The sequence below is a fragment of the Triticum dicoccoides genome, chromosome 5B, assembly GCF_002162155.2.
Source record: "Triticum dicoccoides isolate Atlit2015 ecotype Zavitan chromosome 5B, WEW_v2.0, whole genome shotgun sequence".
In the NCBI taxonomy this organism is placed as follows: Eukaryota; Viridiplantae; Streptophyta; class Magnoliopsida; order Poales; family Poaceae; genus Triticum; species Triticum dicoccoides.
The window spans coordinates 552,192,063-552,206,320 of NC_041389.1; the positions used below are offsets into that span (position 1 = coordinate 552,192,063).

General features: G+C 41.3%; 1 protein-coding gene across 7 annotated transcripts in view; it reads left to right on the forward strand.

The window, feature by feature from the left end:
* The window catches only part of LOC119311536, a 7,118-nt gene extending 4,403 nt beyond the window's left edge, over nt 1-2,715 (forward strand). For 3 of the 7 annotated variants that reach the window (XM_037587164.1, XM_037587165.1, XM_037587170.1), the window contains one exon: nt 890-2,715. The gene's annotated coding sequence lies outside the window, so the exon portion shown is untranslated. The remainder of the gene's footprint in view (nt 1-889) is intronic. The other 4 variants (XM_037587166.1, XM_037587169.1, XM_037587167.1 and 1 more) reach the window with 3 other exon arrangements.
* The last annotated feature ends 11,543 nt before the right edge of the window (nt 2,716-14,258 follow it).

The following is a 14,258-nucleotide window of genomic DNA, read 5'->3' on the forward strand; positions in this document are numbered from 1 at the left end:
AGATCCCTCTCCTTTCCTTTCTATTTGTTGGGTTTCGCTTTGTGCCATCATTTGATTGGTTGAATGACACAGGAAGAAAGTGAGAACAGAGTGCTTCTCTGCTAAGTTATACTTGTATGTCTAAATTTTTCTCAAATGACATGACACTCAGTGTCCTGCATGATATTTTCACACAAACATGTTAATTGTTTTGCATATATTGGTGAAGTTTAATTCAGCTTCAGAAATGAGGGCATGCAATACATGTTGTGTGCATTTGGTTTCAGAATGTTGTTAACCCGCCTGCATGATAATCGTGTGGTAGCTACATGTATGTTAGATTGCTGGACATCTGAAGGAGCTTGAATAGGTATTTCACCATCTTATGCAACACCGTTGCGTATCTACACCTATATCGTGTTTATTAACTAAACGTTCTTCCATGTGAAACTCACTAGATCTTTGGTATGTGTTTTCCTCCAATCCTTGCTTAACTGTGTGAGGTTGAATCATTTAAAATGGATGTTGAATCCTACATGCTATGCTATGTCGTGCTGATTTATAATTTGATTTCCTATTATTGTTGGCAAGCTCTTGCTCGCAGTTCACATTATATGATTGGTATTTTGTGCATGACATGGTGCGGATTTCCTAGCTTCTTCAAGAATGTCCGCTTGGTTTCTCCTGATTTTCTAAATTCTTTCTTCGGTGACTTCTGTAATTCATGAATGTGTGTCACTCGTCATGTTAGTTTATGCCTTTTGCTCGGGTTTTGGATCTATTAATTGGACTAATTAGTAGATTTAACTTACTTAATATTTAGATAGCATCTTAGGACTGTTGTATGTCTGTGAAACTGTGAGTAGAAACACTTGAAATTTGATGTTTTACTGGCTACCTATTATTGCAGTTATAGAAGGTCATGACTGACCTGTGAAACACTTGGGCACACCAAAGGTTGGTGATTCGAATCAAAGATTAGTGTATGCTATGTTACGTTGTTTCCCTCATCTGATTATTGTTGCTGTCGGGTTAACATGAATGCTAAGTTATAGGCGTCTTGACTAATTAATAAATGAAACCGAAGAGGATGGGCAGAAAGCAAACTAATTTTATGTACGCCCAACATTGTTTCTTTGGATGCTTATATGAATGGTTTTAAACTTTTAATGGATGAGCTGATGGCATAACTTGGTTCTCCTCTTACAGATAAGCGCATTCATGTTCTGAAGCAATGTCTTCTTGAACGTGTATAGGAAATAAGCTCGATGCATTTATTTTAGCACTTAGATACTCTTTTGCTTACATGTCTACCGGGAAGATACAATGTCCTACAAGTTCGAATACAGAGCTACCACTATAAATTCTACTTGGTTGCATCTGACCTAATGTTATTCATTTCCTTCTGCTCCAGACAAGACAAGCAGCAGCGGCGACGCCAGACCAGTCACCCCCGCACCTCCAGTTTTCCTTCAGGGCAACTAACCACTGGCAAATGTTTCTGTCATTTCTTTCGCTTGTGATTCCTCTCGTTGGGACCATGGTTGTTGCCTTTCCCTCTGCCTGTAAAATCGTACTGCAGAGGCATCTAACACCCACCATGAACATCGGTGTGAGGTCTTCGATCGAGGCTCCTCTGGACCAGCATCGTCTGCTAGCGCACGCGTGCCTGCTTATGTGTAGATTGACTGATCTAGCCTCCACCTAAATTTCCTGCAATTACGATTCAGCAAGAGATCATAGATAGTCTAATTTGTTTTCCCAAAACCTGAGTTCAACGATGGAGTTAGATACAGATTATCCATATGCATATTCTGTCCATATTACTGTCCTGAACCGATAGCCTGATTGTTCCACTTAATTTAGGTCACTAATTACATGCAAATAGTACTGCACTATACGTCTAATTTTTCTGCAATTGCTTCATTAGATAGCCTGAGTGTTCAAAAAATTGGTCTATACTTTGTCTTTGTCTTCCCTGATTTTAATTAACCCTGTTGAGCTTCTTTATGACGTAGGCTGAGCCTTGTGTTGGGAGGATCCCAGGCTGAATGATGCTTGATCTCCTTTTGGAGGAGCTTATGTTTACCGCAGCCCGTTATAGTCGAAGGGGCTGTTTAAGTAACACCATGAGTTCATTTACTGGTGTTCGATCCTCCGATGAGGCAGCGGCGGAAGACTTGCCTTTTTGAAGCCATCAGGACCATCGAAAATGCCACAAGCACAGTGGTCAAAGATCTGAATTATGGACGCTTAAACAAGATGGAACAAGACTTTGGTTATCTAAGGCTCAGGCTCAATGAAGCATTTGACACAATAGACAGGGTTGCCAAAGGATATTTGTATGCTATAAGATACATGCCAGCTTTCTTACACCAGCTTAATAATGTGATAGCACATGCTTTTCCTCCTACTCGTGTTGTGGACAAGTCAACAAATGAAGCTCTCAAGAATATTGAGGTGGTAGCTCATAATCTCAGGACAGAAGCAATAGTCTTGAGAACAAGCTATATGTGAGAAGGCAGAGTCAAGCGCGTGAACATGAGGTATTTGCACCTGTGGCTTTCTTTGGTCGTGACGTTTAAGATAAGCGCGTGAACATGCGTAGCTTGATTTCGGACTAAATCCTTTGTAGTTGCGTGGACCAACTTCTATATACTAAATATGTATAGCTTGCTTTTGAACTGAACCTGTTGTTTCCTGAACCAATTGCTATGTGTTGAATGTGTATATATCGATGCAATGCTTCAAATATAAACTTGATATATTAGATTGATAAATATAACTAAATTATGTTATTTTTATATTTACAATGCTTCAATAATTACTGTATTACCAAACTGGATATGACCGTATCCGGCAGCGGGTGCTGTCGGGTGCGGCAAGCCGCACTTCCTACCTAGTACTGTAAATTCTGATGATCAAATGCATGCAATCCATGCGCGTTGATTGGTACAAACTGTCTGAATGCCGAAGTTCTAAACAAAGCAAAGCAAATCATAGTTCAATAAACCAGACATGGCAAAATGAAATCAATGTCCGAGCGTGACAGATGGCCTTGGATCATTGGCTGGGCACCTGCTTCAAGCGGAAGGCGTCTTGCTTCAGGCGGAATGCGTCCTACTCGTCCTGCTCGGCCTGCATCTGGGCAGCCTCCTTCGACTGCATCTAGGCTGCCTCCTTCGCTTGCATCCGGGCTGCAACCGCCCTCACCGCGTCATACTTCCTGCGGTCGTTGATCTTCATCTTCTTGTCCGCAAGCCACTTGTTCGCATGCTCATCCAAGAGGGTCTCGTCCGCCAACATGATCCTCGCATCTTCCGCATCCCGTGCGGGTTGCAATCTCTCATTCTCAAGCTCTATGTCGCCAAATGGCTTTGCCTTCTCGAGCTCCCATTTGATCGCCGCTTGTTGCTTCTCCAACTCGATCTTCTCCCTCTCAATTTCCAGCTTCTTCTCCGCCCTCTTCCGATCCCACTCCATCCTTTCCTTTTGTGCATCCAACATGAGCTTGTACCTCTCCTCCTTTTTGTCCTCCCTTATCAAAAAAAATGCCCGTCCATGTGGACGACATTTTGATAGCCACAGCATCACGGGCGGCACGTGCCTTCTCCCACTTTGGGGTGGGGTCGAGCTGTCGAGTCCGACGTGGCGGGCGTGCCCGGGCGCCCGCATATCTGCCACATATTTGAGCTGGGTGTCGGGGTGCCAGTCAGCCCGGGCACCCCCACATCTGCCACATATTTGGGCTGGGTGTCGGGGGTGCCAATCAGCTCGGGCGCCCCCATATCTGCCACATATTTGGGTTGGGTGTCGGGGGTGCCAGTCAGCCCGGGCGGTTAAGACCCATTTGAGGCGTTCGTCTGAGTCAAAAAATTATGACCGGACAGTGACCGGGCGCCCCACCCGAACGTATGAGCCGGATTTGAAAGTCCGCGTCCGCTTGTAGATGCTCTAATTGGCTCGTGCAGCCATGCACGCGTCTGCCTTTCTTTCGTAACATAAAGCACACATACGGTACGGCACGCACGCTTTAAAAAGAAATAGAACATCATCAAGAAGAAGAAGACGCGCACATTGCACATGTTGATCGACCGATTTGGCGAAAGAGGGGGTGGGTAGAGTAAAGCGTGACATGCTTTTTATTCAAACCTTACGTTTAGTCGGGACGATGATCCCCTAGTTTCTTTTTGCCACATCTTTTGAAGGATGTAATTCTCTTAAACTCGTAATAAAATGCCGAGCAGGTTTTCCCTTCAAACAAAAAGCGTGCGCCGGAGTGGAGGGATCGAACCGATCACGGCGGCGGCGCGGGGATCACACTCACCCCCATGTGCACGTTTTACTGAGAGGCGCGTTCGCTGAGTTTCCAGCGGCACAGGTCGCTGTGTAGAAGTTCCTTCCTGTGCAGGCGTCCCATCACGGCCTAATAAATCTCTATTACAGGCGTACAGCTACAGTGTCTCAAAATATCCCGCGTGCGTGCTGGGCGCCACCACCTTGCCGAACGCCGGCCATCTAGTGCTCCCTGGTGTTTGCGTTCTTATTTTTTTTAATTAGCGGCGGCTTTAAGCAGAATTTATACCCTGCTTTCTACTAGTATGCTTCAAGACAATTAGAGAAAGTTCGCGATTTTCACGCCGCGTGTGTCGACGTGTGGCTCCTCTCCAGCTCAACCTGCCCGTCCTGCCGCCGCGCCCTCGTCGTCGTGTCGCCGGCGCCGCCAACCACCCATCCTCCCGCGGATACGATGACGTGCTGTGGCGTGGCAGGCCGCTGCCGGCCGTCGGCATCGTAGGCGACCGATCGGCCGGTGCTTGGAGCATATTCCTGGTCTGTTCCCGCAGCTGCTGCAGAGTACAGATTATGTTCAGACGTAGTCGCTCACGTACGTACATACGCGCCATTTGATTAGTTGCCTACGTACATTTTTAATGTGTACTGGTGCTCGCATTATTTCTGGATTTATTTTAGAATTTTCGGCGATGCGCTTTTAGTGGGAGGAGACGTTCCCGTCGACGACGAGGCGTCTACGATGGCTTCGTAAATCTCAAGATGATATGCCGGCTCAGTCTCTCGGAGATTGTCATAGGCACCGGCGGAGCTATGTGCATTCCTGCAGGTGCCATGGCCCCCCAACCTTGACAAATTTAGTGAAGACATTTTTTTTACAGAGATTTAGATTGGAAAAATAGACATGTTTTCCACTGTCTTTTCTCTTTGGCCCCCAATCTTCTTGGTCCAGCTCCGCCACTGCTCATAGGAGTAGGGTGTGCATGTGTGCGTTCATAAGGGTGCGTGTATGTGCGTGTATATGAACGCTTGTGTCTGTATTGATGCTCAAAAAAACATATCAGTATACGGTATACTGTATACGCGTACGTGCAACTGGACGGTGTCGGTGTGCATGCGATAGGTCGATTATGCACCAGTTAGCATGTGTATGTAAAAACATTTTTCCTCGTTAAAGCCCGTGAATACATGCATCTAGATCAGCCCCTCTACTAATTGGCTCGTTCTGTCATGCATGCGTCTGCCTTTTTGCGTGTCTAACGGAAAAGGTCCATTTTAAACCTTGAATTCGTAGAAGTTGGACGAAACAAACACTTAAGTTGAAATCTCTGCCGTTGCACCCTTAACTATGTAATCCCGATCTAAATTAAACCCTAACAAATGTCAACCGGGATTTGTCTGGCTGATGGGCCAGGGCTGCGCTGGGCCAGGGCTGCGCTGGGCCAGCCCGTTTTTTTTTTTGCCTGCAAAAAAATTGTCTTTTTTTTCTGTTACACGGAAGCTCGACCTGACGCTTCAGCGACACCTGGCCGGGCCGGCCCATGGTGTACGATCGCGTCCGTACTAGTGTAACATTTTTTCAGAAACAAAATGTAGCGTGACAATTTGATTATCGAAAACGATAAAACATAAAGTCCTATATGGTTCGAACCACGCACCTGCAGATCCCAACGAGAGGTCAACCTAACAAGCATGTGTCACTAAATTGGAGTGCGCAAGTTTAAGAAAAAAGTTAAACGCAGAATCAGGGCGGTTTTTTTGGTATCTTTTCCTGCATTTTTTTAAAAGAGAGTAATGTTTGAAACTCTGACAATTGTTTGAACGCGTGAAACTTTTTTCAATTCATTTTATTTTTCAAATTCGCGAACCTTTTTACAGAACTCATGGATTTTTTCAAATCCGTGTCAAATCCACGAACTCCTTTTCAATTTATAATTTTTCCCAAAGCAGGTGATTTTTTTCCCAAATCCATTGAATTTTCTTTTCAAAATCCGTGAGCTTCTTTTCAAAATCATTGTACTCTTTCTAAATCTGTGAACATTTTCTTCAAAAATTGTATTTTTTTATTTTAAAAATCTGTTGCATGAGGTTCTTATTTTTTGTTTGCTATTTCCTACTAAGATGGCCACTGGTTTTATATGTTTTAAAATAATTCAAGCAGTGTTGAAATTCACTGCTAAAAAAATGCGCGCACCATTTTTATCTAATGCGTGAGGCGTTTTTCAATACGTTTGTTAGAAATTCATGCATCTTGTTACAAAAAATCATGGACCTTTTAATATATATTGAGCATTTTTTTAATACACAACAAAAATTTCTTATATACACATTGAATATTTTTGTGATATACGCTAAACAATTTGTAAATACATAACGAACACTACAGTGATATATGCTAAACAATTTGAAAATACACAATGAACATTATTGTGATGTATACTGAACAATTTGAAAATACATTGAACATTTTTTTTCATATATGCTGAACATTTTTTTCATATATGCTGAACTTTTTAAGTACATAAATGAACATTGTTTTAATATACAAACATTTTCTTAAATATACTATGAACATTTTTGTATAATACACAAAAAGGAAGAGAAGTAAAAATAAACAGAAGAAACACAACTTGTTCGTCATATTAAAGTATTATTATTGATTAAAAATACACGATGAAACATTTCCTTGTAATGTATTAATGGAAGAAAAAGGAAAAGGAAAAGGAAAAAAGAAAAGAAAGATAAAGCCAGAACGAACACGAAAGAACCAGAAAGAAAAAGGTAGAAAGAACATGAAAAAACCAGAAAAAAACCAAAAAAGATAAAATAAAACAAAAAGTCAACAGCAGTGAACGAGTAACATGCGCTGCCCCAAAAAGGGCCGGCCCACCAACGGGCGCTGCGGGGCATACCACTGTTGTTTGCTGCCGACGAGCGGCAAATAGGAATCCGCCACCAATCCCGGCCATTCTTTGCAATCCCTGTCTGGCGAACAACTTCAGGGTTTGATTTAGACCGGGATTATATAATTCAGAGTTGAAACGACCTGGATTTGGACTTGAGGGTTTGATTTGTCAAAGCTCTATGAGTTTAGGGTTTAAAATGGACTTTTTCCCATGTATAACATGGAGCACACGTACGGTACGGCACGTATGCTTTACAAAAAAAAAGGAACATCGTCAAGAAGAAGACGCACACATTGCACATGTTGATCATGGCGGCGGCGGCGTGGGGGGCGCTCTCACCCCCTTTGCGTCGCGTGGTGGCCGACATTCGGCAAGGTGGTGGCGCCCGGCACGCACGCGGGATACTTTGAGACACTGTAGATGTACGCGTGTAACGGAAATTTGTTAGGCCGTGATGGGACGTCTGCTTGGCCCGTTACTTCTGGAGTAGTTCTCTTGACAAAAATTGTATGCACTGGGTATCTTGGAAAGAACTTGCTTCACCCAAGTTCAATGGAGGTATGGGTTTCCGCCACATGCCACTCTTCAATCTTGCATTGCTTGGGAAACATGGATGGAGACTCATGACAAAACCTAATTCCTTGTGTGCTTGGGTCTTGAAGGCTCACTACTTCCCTGACATTGATTTCATACATGCATCGGCGCCCAAGTCTGCTTCGGCGACTTGGCGTGCGATCATAGCAGGAAGAGAGGCACTTAATGCCAGTCTAATCAAGAGGGTTGGAGACGGGATTTCTATCTCAGTCTGGACTGAAAAATGGATACCAGGAACTATATCGATGACACCGTTGTCCAGACCACCAGCTACTAATGTTGAACATGTGTCGGATCTTATTGACACAGCAAACTGAACGTGGAATCAACAACTGGTTCGAGATGCATTCAGTGCACCTGATGCTGCAACTATTCTTAGTATTCCTCTACGACAGGGAGGCGGTGAAGATTTCTATGCTTGGGCCTTTGATCCCTCGGGCAACTACACTGTAAAGACGGCGTACCGTACTCTAGTGACTCAAAAAGAGTGATCCACTCTCGAGGAAGGGACGGCTATCGGAACCTCACAAAACGAACAACAGATGTGGAAAGCTCTTTGGAAATTGAATTTGGTGCCAAAAGTTTGAGCTTTTTGGTGGCGAGTCCTGCGAGGAATTCCTCGAGATGAACACACTCTGGACCGGTGACACATTGCGGAAATAAGCAGGTGTAAAATTTGCTTAGCTACGGAGGAAGATCTCCAACATGCGCTGATGTTCTATTCCCATGCAAAATGTTTTTGGGAAGTAGCACATGCTTGGTTTGATATACTACTGCCCAGACTACACTCTAGCTCGTGGGCCAAAGACATTTTATGTGATCCCATGATTATAGAGATGGACCGAGCTAAAATTATCACTGTCATGTGCACTATTTGGCATTCCCGAATCAGGTTAAAACATGACCAAAAGGGCATGAACCCTGTTACCTCCGTGCGCTCGATTAAGGAGTCGCTAGCGTTGCTGGAACTGCCACGGAGTGCTATGAAAATACTGCCAGGCTATGGCTGAAGGCCCCCGGATGCAGGCAGTGTCAAGATTACGACGGATGGGGCAATTAACTTCGCTCAAAATTGCAGTGGTGCGGGTGGTGTCGCGCGCTCGAGCACTACTGCATTCTTGGGAGCTTGGTGTAAACCACATGTGGGTATCTCTGACCCACTTATCGCGGAAGCTTTGGCAGCGTGATGGTGCTCGCTTTGCCAAAATTCGAGGATTTACGTATGTCACCATGAAGATGGTGCAACTGTGGAGCAATCGTCACAATTCTCGTTTAATTGTGGCCCCTATCTTACTAGAAATTGGAGAGCTAGTTAGCGATTTTTCGTTATTTTATGTACTTCATGTAAGTCGGCCAACAAACGTTCCTGCACAACCGTGTGCCAAGCATGCTTGCACACTGAATGTGACTGAGTGCTGGCTCGAAGAAACCCCTAGATTCCTCGTGACCAGCCTACTGGCTGACTATCCTAGGAATGCCTTGTTTTAAGAAAGCTCTCTGAATTACTGCAAAAAAAAGGGACGTCTGCACATGAACTTCTATACAGCGACATGTGCACTGGAAACTCAGCGAACACGCCTCAGTAAAAAGTGCACGTGTGGCGCTCCCTAGTGTTTGCGATCATATTTTTTGTGGGCGGTTTTAAGCAGAATTGATTTATCTCACCATGCTTTATACTTAAAAAAAACAGAAAATATTCGCGTTTTTTTCAAAATGTCATCAAATTTAACATTTAGCGAATTCAGAAAATGTAGGCGCATTAAAAAACTATTTCTGAAATAATAAAAGGTTCATGTATTTTAAAATCATGAATTCAAAAAATGATCAGCAATTGTTTTTGTAAGTTTGAATATCTTTTACGAATTTCAGAAAATGGTCATGAATAAAAAATGTCCATGAACTTAAGAACATATTATAAATTTAAAAATGTTCAAGATTTCGAAAACATATTCATGGATTCATAAAATTGGCATGCATTTCAAAAATATTCATGAATTCAGAAAACATGTATGCAATTTTTAAAATTTCATGAATTTAAAAAAATCATGAATTTGAAAAACGTTCACAAATTTAAATAATATTAGAAAAGTAAGTATATATTTAAAATTTACCAAAAATATTTGTGAGTTCCAAATTGTTCATGAATTTCAAAAAACATCACAAATCAGAGAGGTCATTTATAGTCCATCTCTTTCTATATATGGAAAGTCAAGAAATTCTCATCGTAAAATCGAGAAATTGTGCATATAGAAAACTCTAGAGAAAGAAAAAACAGAGGCCCATCCCATGATTTTTAAATATTTTTTATTTAGTAGTCTATGTTTCTCGATGAGGATAATTAATTCAGTCGTTGTGGTTGGACTCTATTATGGATTTCTGACTACATTCTCCATATGTCCCTCTTAGATCTTGTTTCTCCAATCTTGGAGTAGGGAAAAGAAAGAGATATTCGCGACGCTAGAGGTTTCATTATGGGGAAGCTCATCATGTTTATATCGATCTATTATACACTTTTGTATTTATTATTTCTTAGCTAAATAGGTGGAGTATCTATTCAGTTTGGTTGTATTATATCATGGACTTGAAAAAGGGATCTAAATATGACTATAATGCACAATCTTCAAATGTATCACTTTTCAAGATACCTAAAAGGTGGAATGACGATTTTTGAACCATTTCTTATAAGAGAATTGTCTGCATTACTTTGAGATATGTATTCTTATATCAAACTATAGCTATTACATTAAAGAAAAGAAAAAGAAACTAATAGAAGTGAAAGATGTGGAATGATAGTGAATAGAGAGAAATATTCTTCTGATTTTCTTGTTCCTAAAAATATTCTATCTATTTACTAGATGCCATAGAGAACTGAGAAATTTGATGTCTTTCAATTATTGTACACGTAATTGGAAAGTTATGGGAGGAGACCCATCATTGCAATAATTTTCGTGAGTTTGGAAATTGTTTGCATATTTTAAAAAGTGCACAAATTTGAAAATGTTCAAAAATATCAAAAATATTCATGATTTTAAAAACAGTTTATGAATTGAATTTTTTTTCATGATGTAGAAAAGTATTAATTTCGAAATTATTTGGGATTTCAAAAAAGTTTGTAGATGTGAAAAAAAGAAATGAAATAGTTTAAAAAAGAGAGAAAGACAAAATCAGAAGAAAACAAAAATAAAAACAAATAAATCGGCTCAGTAGAGGTTCCCAAAACCGATGAAGAAACACACAATGAAAACCACAAAAGTGGTCGACCCATGTATCGTGAGTGCCGCTACATGGGTGCGCTTTTGCGTGCTAACCGCCACAGTACACGGTAAATAGGAATCGCCGCCTGCACGGGCACGTGTATGGAGTATGGACACATCTGCAGTTTATGGCGAAACCACAAAGGAAAGCAAGAGCATGCACCATATTTTTCTTCTCGGAAAACTATATATTTGTCAACTGTAACGGAAGTGCAAAAGACATTGATGTAACTTTATTATGTTTCAGGTGCTTCATAATTTGATAAACTATAATAATAGATCTGAATTTTTTTAAACATCATCATAAGTAAAAAGTACATCCAATCCGTAAACCACCTAGCGATGACTATAAGCTGGAGCGAGTCAAATGTGTGCCACCCTCATCACCCCTACGTCACCGAAGCCAGAAAAACCTTGTTGTCGTAACAGTTAGTAAGTCGTTGTTCCAAAGCCCCGCAGGATTTAGCGCACCAGAACATCAATTGTCGTCGATGTAGAGAAGCATTACATCAACCTAAAAACGAATAAATCAGCTCAGGGGAGGTTCCCAAAAGAATTCTATGAGACCAGGTCTCACGGGTTAGCAGGTGAGACCCATCCTGATGGATGACACGTGGCATTCACAAATCACAAAGCATCTACCCCACCCCCACCTGAAATAGGAGGGGGGGTTCAGGTGGGGGTGGGGTAGATGCTTTGTGATTTGTGAATGCCACATGTCATCCATCAGGGCGGGTCTCACCTGCTAACCGTGAGACCCGGTCTCATATATATATTTTTTTCCCAAAATGGGTCGACCCATGTAGCATCGGTGCCGCTGCATGGGTGCGCTTTTGCATGCTAACCGCCACGGTACGCGGTAAATAGGAATTGCCGCCTGCAAGGGCGCGTGTATGGAGTACGGGCACATCTGCAGTTTATGGCGAGCCACAAAGGAAACCACGAGCATACAACGTATTTTCAAACTGCAATACAGTACTCCTGCAGTAATCATACGGAATAGTGAGGAGCTGGAGTTATTTGAACTGCAATAAAGTACTCCAGGAGTAATTTTTAACTGCAATACAGTACTCATAGAGTACGAACTGGAGTAATCATAAACTGCAGTAGGAGATCAATACAGGAGATCATACAGCCATCATAATTTTTTAGAAATATATAGTAATTGTTGGGGTGGATGCAACTGTCAAAACCAGCAAATAGTATATCCATGCAACTGTTCTACTAGTTCAAGTGAACAAGGAGTATATTTCTACTCCAGAAGTACAATCCATGCAACTTCACTGTGTAGATGCAACAGCAAGTGAACATGGAGTATATTTGTACAATCATGTTGACTTGAAGTGAATTATGAGGATTGTTGCATGTACACTTGAAGTTGCATGGATAGGGCAAGCAATATACTCCATGCTGAATATTATTATGGGTAGATGCATCTGTTGGAGTACAAATTCAGCAAATGTTGGAGTAGAAATCTACTTTAACTGTTGTCAGTTATTGTTGAAATCTACTCCTGCAGTATGAGTAGATACAACTATTAAAATCCACTCATTTGTTGAAATTCAGTAAACGGTACAGTTACTGTTGAAATTCCGCAAACAGTATAGTTACTGTTGAAATTCAGTGATTTGTCTACGTTAAGTATGCAAAATAGTAACAGTATAGTTACTGTTGAAAATTCAGTAATTTTTTGAAATTCAGCAAACAGTACAGTTTACTACTGAAAATCATCGAATAGCAAACAGTATCACGAAATATGCAAAATCTGCAGCAATTTGTTGTACACATTTATCTATCAGTAAGTATGCAAATTTCTGCAGTATGAGTAGTCTAGCACTAAGTATGCATATTTAGTCTATCACTAAGTATGCAACTGTTGATCTAAGACTAGCACAGTGGGAGTAACTTCGGTAGTAACATCGAGTCCAACTCAGCAAATTTGCTTATGTGGCAATGAGTTAATGAGGAGAGATGTAGTACTAGTAACTTAGCTAGTTACTGTAACATCACATGTTTCAATGCAATATGAGTCTATAACCTAATAAATGAAGCTTTGCATGTTACCCCACTTATGTTACTACCCACTATTGAGGTAGTAACATAGTCTAGGGATATGTGTATGTTACTAGTGTATGTTACTCTCCATTGTGGCTAGTCTAATGCTACCCCAGATTGTGAGCTTAAGTGAAATGATTATGCTCCAATTAGGAGTATATGATGCAACGTCACATAAAGTTAGGAGTAATCCAAGTTACTTCTTACCTGCAAGACACTACCACTACCCCAAGCAGATCAAGCGCAGTAGAGTACTTTTGGAGTCCTTGGAGTACTTGCTGAGCAGTGCCAATTCAATAAGAAAAAGTTCAGAACAATACCGGCAGTATGGTGCTCTGAAACCTCAATAGCACTCCACCTGAAGAAGAAGAAGCACCCGGCGGAGAAGAAGCACAAGAGGACGTCAACAACATTTCAGGAGGAGAAGAAGCAGGTACTCCAAGTAAATATGCATTAGAACCTGCTGGAGTAGCAGTCAATTTCAGTAAATAGACCAAATTTTAGTAAAGAAAATAAATTTCGAGTTTAACTTCAGTAAATTAAATTTGCTGGAGTAGTAGTTGCCTTACCCCTGTTATGTGCATGCCTATCAGCAAGATACTCGTAAGATTGCACTGAATTTAAACTGGAGAGGATCCTGGTTAACTACTTGTAGGAGTACTTGCAGTTTCAGTTGAACTTGTTTCATTGAATTTACATTAGTGTCCCATGTTCATTTTTCATTCTCATTGAACTTGCATTAGTGCCCCATGTTCACTTTTCATTTCCATTGAACTTGCATTTGTAGTTCATATGTTTGTAAGAATGTTGCAATCCATATGTTTGTAATGAAAGGCTTTGCAAAGGCTTGATTACTCCATATGTTGCAAGAATTAACAAGATGTTCACTGAGCATTTCTATGATCATTTTTACTCCATATGTTTGCAAAGCTTGAGTGGAGTGGATTTTTTCTCTCCATAGTTTTACTCTGTTTGTATGATCAATTTTTATTCCATATGTTTGTAAAGGAGTACTTCAAAGCACAATGATCTGTGTCTAACATGGAGTACTCTGGAGCATCCCTACAACTACTCTAGCAGCGCATCACATACTGCATCCACATCTTGCAGTGCAAGCATCCAACATCTACTTCCCTCTTAAAGCATCAATTTAAACATCAATGCAACATCAGTGTAC